Source organism: Ranitomeya imitator, chromosome 1, assembly GCF_032444005.1.
Source record: "Ranitomeya imitator isolate aRanImi1 chromosome 1, aRanImi1.pri, whole genome shotgun sequence".
NCBI classification, from domain to species: Eukaryota; Metazoa; Chordata; class Amphibia; order Anura; family Dendrobatidae; genus Ranitomeya; species Ranitomeya imitator.
Genome location: NC_091282.1, coordinates 1,198,780,985 through 1,198,788,058, shown reverse-complemented (window position 1 = coordinate 1,198,788,058; position 7,074 = coordinate 1,198,780,985).

The window sequence follows — 7,074 nt, the reverse complement described above, 5'->3', positions numbered from 1 at the left end:
TTCAGAAACGGCAAGTCTCCAGGTATTTTGTTTTTTTTTACAGACACTGTAAAAAAAAATAAAGAAAAAATACAGACATCCTCCATATTTCAGAATATCTCTAAAAGGCACCAAGTTGACAACACAGTCACTATCTATATCTAAATCATAAGTTCCACCAGGAGCCTCTCAGTTATATGTCCATAATGATATGTTGTTTAAGATGATGATGGTCAAATAATGGTCCTCAGTAGAGTTGAGCGACCTTGACCTTTTTAGAGTCGAGCCGGGTTTTGCGAAACCCGACTATGTCCAAAGTCGGGTCGAGTGAAATCGGCCGATTATGACGTAAAGTCGGGATCGACCGAAACACGAAACCCAATGCAAGTCAATGGGGCAGCATAGTCGGCAGTGAGTGGGGGCCAGGAAAACACCTAGAGTGCCCATTTTAATGTCAAAACCATCCATTCTTCTTAATGAAGCTTGTCAAGCGTAATTTACCTTATAATAATTGGAAGGCATTTGAAATTGGGGGTCATTTGGCTAAAGTTGTGGGGGGTAGGGCTGGTTCAAGTAATTAGTGGGCCCAGGAAATCTGGACCACGTCACGGCAGTGGAGCAGGGAGAGGTAAGTATTTCAACTTTGCAAGTGCTGTGAACCTGAGCAAGCAGGGGGGGCCCACTCGTTGGCATTGGCACTGGCACAGGGCCCCTCAAAGTACAGCGGTGTGTTTGCACGGCGGGGGCGCCTCCCACCGGCAGCAACACTTTTGCGTACTATGAGAGGCCCTGTGCCAGTGACGTCGCCAACTAGTATTCCTCCCCCCACCTGATGAAGGAACCTGCACTTTCATCTGCACCTTCCTCTTTGTCCCCGTGTAAGGTGGTATGGTATGCGGGAAGAGCAACCTGACTTTCAGCAGGGTCACAATGTTGTTGTGTAGCGTGCACGGGGAATGTTGCGTTATGGGTCAATGTACCAGCAGACTCATCTATCACTGGCTGGGCAATGGGCACGATGAAGTGGAAACACAGATATAGGCCCAAAGAAGAAAGTGGGCTAAATGCAGTTCAAAATTGGTAACACAGGAATAACCAGGGGGCATTGCAGTGGAGGACAACTGGAATGAGAGGCTGACACAGAGAGTAGGCCCAAATCAGTAAGTAGTCGAAATGCAGTTCAAAATTGGCAACCGTAGTAAACAGGCGGCACAGCTTTGTTCAGTGGAGGAGAACAGCAAGGAGTGGCAGACACCGATAGTAGGCCCCAAACCAACTAGTACGCCAAATGCAGTTGTTCCATTTAACCACAATTTAATGAGAGCCTGAAGATAGAAGCTCAGGAAAGGCAACCTGGGGAACACCTTGGAGTGTAACACACCATCTCTCTCCACCCCATACCCATTTTGTATGGCCTAATGCAGTGTACTTTTCTACAACTACTAAACGAGAGTCGGAAGACCGAAGCAATGGCAAGGAAACCTGGGGAACACCTTAGAGTGTAACACACCCTCTCTCTACACCCCATACCCAATTTGAAGGTCTAATGCAGTGTAGTTTCCAAGAACTACTAAACGAGAGCCGGAAGATCGAAGCTCAGGAAAGGCAACCTGGGGAACACCTTGGAGTGTAACACACCCTCTCGCTACACCCCATACCCAATTTGAAGGCCTAATGCAGCGTAGTTTCCAACAACTACTAAACGAGAGCCGGAAGATCGAAGCTCAGGAAAGGCAACCTGGGGAACACCTTGGAGTGTAACAAACCCTCTCTCTACACCCCATACCCAATTTGTAGGCCTAATGCAGCGTAGTTTCCGACAACTACTAAACGAGAGCATGAAGATCGAAGCTCAGGAAAGGCAACCTGGGGAACACCTTGGAGTGTAACACACCCTCTCTCTACACCCCATACCCAATTTGTAGGCCTAATGCAGCGTAGTTTCCGACAACTACTAAACGAGAGCCGGAATATCGAAGCTCAGGAAAGGCAACCTGGGGAACACCTTGGAGTGTAACACACCCTCTCTCTACACCCCATACCCAATTTGAAGGCCTAATGCAGTGTAGTTTCCAAGAACTACTAAACGAGAGCCGGAAGATCGAAGCTCAGGAAAGGCAACCTGGGGAACACCTTGGAGTGGAACACACCATCTCTCTACACCCCATACCCAATTTGAAGGCCTAATGCAGCGTAGTTTCCAACAACTACTAAACGAGAGCCGGTAGATCGAAGCTCAGGAAAGGCAACCTGGGGAACACCTTGGAGTGTAACACAACGTCTCTCTACACCACGGAAGGGATGATTCTTAGGAAGGAAGGCTGTTGGAAATAAGCATTGCGCGTCCGAGGGTGATTAGATTCTTATTAGGTATATACTCACCCTCGGACGCGCCCTGCTTCTTTATTTGGAATGAATGTTTATTTGCAATGTGGTGTTGACTTTCTCTATTATTTTGGTAATTAATGATTTTATTATTTTCATTATTTTGCATCTTCTCGGCAATAATATAAAGAAGACGCGACAGGACAACACTCGGTGGATGCCATATGTGTGTTTTCAATTTAAAAAAACTTTCAGTTAACTACTTGCAGGAGAAAGTAATTGTAGCTGGTGGCCATTTTTAGTACTGTACCAGATTTTAGTTGTGTGTTTGTTTTTAATGTTAAAATGTCTGCATTTGATATCTCACCAGTATTTTCTTTTTTATAAGCAAAATACTTATTTTTATATTTTCTGATGTTGGTTCCAGGGGTACACGGCCAGCAGTGCCCTGGTCAGTGTAGTAGTAGTTGAAAGAATGGACCGCAGACAGGCATCGAAGGCCTAAAATAAAAACACATGGCTGTAGGCAATTTTAAATTGGTTCCAGGGGTACACGGACAGCAGTGGTGTGGTCAGTGGAGGCCTAGTGGAAGGAGTGACCGCAGACAGGCATCGAAGGCCTAAAATAATAACACATGGCTGTAGGCAATTTTAAATTGGTTCCAGGGGTACACGGGCAGCAGTGACCTGGTCAGTGTAGTAGTAGTTGAAAGAATGGACCGCAGACAGGCATCGAAGGCCTAAAATAAAAAAATTGGGCTGGCTGTAGGCAATTTTAAATTGGTTCCAGGGGTACACGGACAGCAGTGGTGTGGTCAGTGGAGGCCTAGTGGAAGGAGTGACCGCAGACAGGCATCGAAGGCCTAAAATAATAACACATGGCTGTAGGCAATTTTAAATTGGTTCCAGGGGTACACGGACAGCAGTGGTGTGGTCAGTGGAGGCCTAGTGGAAGGAGTGACCGCAGACAGGCATCGAAGGCCTAAAATAATAACACATGGCTGTAGGCAATTTTAAATTGGTTCCAGGGGTAGACGGGCAGCAGTGACCTGGTCAGTGTAGTAGTAGTTGAAAGAATGGACCGCAGACAGGCATCGAAGGCCTAAAATAAAAAAATTGGGCTGGCTGTAGGCAATTTTAAATTGGTTCCAGGGGTACACGGGCAGCAGTGACCTGGTCAGTGTAGTAGTAGTTGAAAGAATGGACCGCAGACAGGCATCGAAGGCCTAAAATAAAAAAATTGGGCTGGCTGTAGGCAATTTTAAATTGGTTCCAGGGGTACACGGGCAGCAGTGGTCTGGTCAGTGGAAGTCTAGTGGAAGGAGTGACCGCAGACAGGCTTCCAAGGCCTAACATAACAAACTTGGGCTGGCTGTAGGCACTTTTAAATTGGTTCCAGGGGTACACGGGCAGCAGTGACCTGGTCAGTGTAGTTGTAGTTGAAAGAATGGACCGCAGACAGGCATCGAAGGCCTAAAATAAAAAAATTGGGCTGGCTGTAGGCAATTTTAAATTGGTTCCAGGGGTACACGGGCAGCAGTGGTGTGGTCAGTGGAGGCCTAGTGGAAGGAGTGACCGCAGACAGGCATCGAAGGCCTAAAATAATAACACATGGCTGTAGGCAATTTTAAATTGGTTCCAGGGGTACACGGGCAGCAGTGACCTGGTCAGTGTAGTAGTAGTTGAAAGAATGGACCGCAGACAGGCATCGAAGGCCTAAAATAAAAAAATTGGGCTGGCTGTAGGCAATTTTAAATTGGTTCCAGGGGTACACGGGCAGCAGTGACCTGGTCAGTGTAGTAGTAGTTGAAAGAATGGACCGCAGACAGGCATCGAAGGCCTAAAATAAAAAAATTGGGCTGGCTGTAGGCAATTTTAAATTGGTTCCAGGGGTACACGGGCAGCAGTGACCTGGTCAGTGTAGTAGTAGTTGAAAGAATGGACCGCAGACAGGCATCGAAGGCCTAAAATAAAAAAATTGGGCTGGCTGTAGGCAATTTTAAATTGGTTCCAGGGGTACACGGGCAGCAGTGACCTGGTCAGTGTAGTAGTAGTTGAAAGAATGGACCGCAGACAGGCATCGAAGGCCTAAAATAAAAAAATTGGGCTGGCTGTAGGCAATTTTAAATTGGTTCCAGGGGTACACGGGCAGCAGTGGTGTGGTCAGTGGAGGCCTAGTGGAAGGAGTGACCGCAGACAGGCATCGAAGGCCTAAAATAATAACACATGGCTGTAGGCAATTTTAAATTGGTTCCAGGGGTAGACGGGCAGCAGTGACCTGGTCAGTGTAGTAGTAGTTGAAAGAATGGACCGCAGACAGGCATCGAAGGCCTAAAATAAAAAAATTGGGCTGGCTGTAGGCAATTTTAAATTGGTTCCAGGGGTACACGGGCAGCAGTGACCTGGTCAGTGTAGTAGTAGTTGAAAGAATGGACCGCAGACAGGCATCGAAGGCCTAAAATAAAAAAAATTGGGCTGGCTGTAGGCAATTTTAAATTGGTTCCAGGGGTACACGGGCAGCAGTGGTGTGGTCAGTGGAGGCCTAGTGGAAGGAGTGACCGCAGACAGGCATCGAAGGCCTAAAATAATAACACATGGCTGTAGGCAATTTTAAATTGGTTCCAGGGGTACACGGGCAGCAGTGACCTGGTCAGTGTAGTAGTAGTTGAAAGAATGGACCGCAGACAGGCATCGAAGGCCTAAAATAAAAAAATTGGGCTGGCTGTAGGCAATTTTAAATTGGTTCCAGGGGTACACGGACAGCAGTGGTGTGGTCAGTGGAGGCCTAGTGGAAGGAGTGACCGCAGACAGGCATCGAAGGCCTAAAATAATAACACATGGCTGTAGGCAATTTTAAATTGGTTCCAGGGGTACACGGACAGCAGTGGTGTGGTCAGTGGAGGCCTAGTGGAAGGAGTGACCGCAGACAGGCTTCCAAGGCCTAACATAACAAACTTGGGCTGGCTGTAGGCACTTTTAAATTGGTTCCAGGGGTACACGGGCAGCAGTGGTCTGGTCAGTGGAAGTCTAGTGGAAGGAGTGACCGCAGACAGGCTTCCAAGGCCTAACATAACAAACTTGGGCTGGCTGTAGGCACTTTTAAATTGGTTCCAGGGGTACACGGGCAGCAGTGGTCTGGTCAGTGGAAGTCTAGTGGAAGGAGTGACCGCAGACAGGCTTCCAAGGCCTAACATAACAAACTTGGGCTGGCTGTAGGCACTTTTAAATTGGTTCCAGGGGTACACGGGCAGCAGTGGTCTGGTCAGTGGAAGTCTAGTGGAAGGAGTGACCGCAGACAGGCTTCGAAGGCCTAACATAACAAAATTGGGCTGGCTGTAGGCACTTTAAATTGGTTCCAGGGGTACATGGGCAGCAGTGTATGGTCAGTGGAAGTCTAGTGGAAGGAGTGACGGCAGACAGTCTTCGAAGGCCTAACATAACAAAATTGGGCTGACTGTAGGCACTTTTAAATTGGTTCCAGGGTAACACGGCCAGCAGTGGCCTGGTCAGTGTAGTAGTTGTAGAAAGAAGGGACCGCAGACAGGCTTCGAAGGCCTAACATAACAAAAATGTCAAAACAATGGTATTGTCAGTGCCAGGCATTGAAGGATGTCAGCGCCTAGACTACACATTGGTGAAGCTGTGAGAGATAATTTTGCTAGTGGTAGAGCACTGTTTGAGCTGGGGGGGGGAACTGTCTTGTGGCCGGCGTTACAGGCACAGGGCCCCTCATATTACAACGGTGTGTCTGACGTTGGGTGCGCACCACCACCGCCAGAGACACTTTATTGTACTATGAGGGACCCAGTGGCAGTGCCGTCGACCAAAAGCGGCCACACCCACCTCTTCAGACAAACAGCACTCTCAAGGGTCCAAGCGCAAAGTGGCGATAGCACGGCCCCGTGTGGGGAGTTTGGCCATTTCGTGAGGTGGAAACATGTCGTATGCTGGACAATCAGGTGAAGAAAATTACGAGATTGGAAAAGTCATTCAGAATAGTCCACAGGCAAGACCTTTTCATAGGAAAGCTAGGTGTCAGCCGGGCAGGGTGGGGCAAAAGATTTTGAAATCCAGTTGTGGTTCATTTTAATGAAGGTTAGATCATCTACATTTTGGGTAGCCAGACGAGTCCTTTTTTCTGTTAGTATTGAACCTGCAGCACTGAATACTCTTTCTGATAGGACACTAGCTGCCGGGCAAGCAAGCTCCTGCAATGCATATTCTGCCAATTCTGGCCAGGTGTCTAATTTGGATGCCCAGTAATCAAATGGGAATGACGGTTGAGGGAGAACGTCGATAAGGGATGAAAAATAGTTTGTAACCATACTGGACAAATGTTGTCTCCTGTCACTTTGAATTGATGCTGCAGTACCTGTCCTGTCTGCGGTCATAGAAAAATCACTCCACAACCTGGTCAGAAAACCCCTCTGGCCAACGCCACTTCTGATTTCTGCCCCTCTAACACCTCTGGTCTGCTGGCCCCTGGAGCTCGTGTGAGAACGATCACGGGCGCTGTGTGCAGGGAATGCCAGAAGCAAACGGTCAACAAGAGTTGATTGTTTTGTTGCTAATATTAGTTCCAAGTTCTCATGTGGCATAATATTTTGCAATTTGCCTTTATAGCGAGGATCAAGGAGGCAGGCCAACCAGTAATCGTCATCGTTCATCATTTTTGTAATGCGTGTGTCCCTTTTGAGGATACGCAAGGCATAATCCGCCATGTGGGCCAAAGTTCCCGTTGTCAAATCTGCGGTTGTGCTTGGTTGAGGG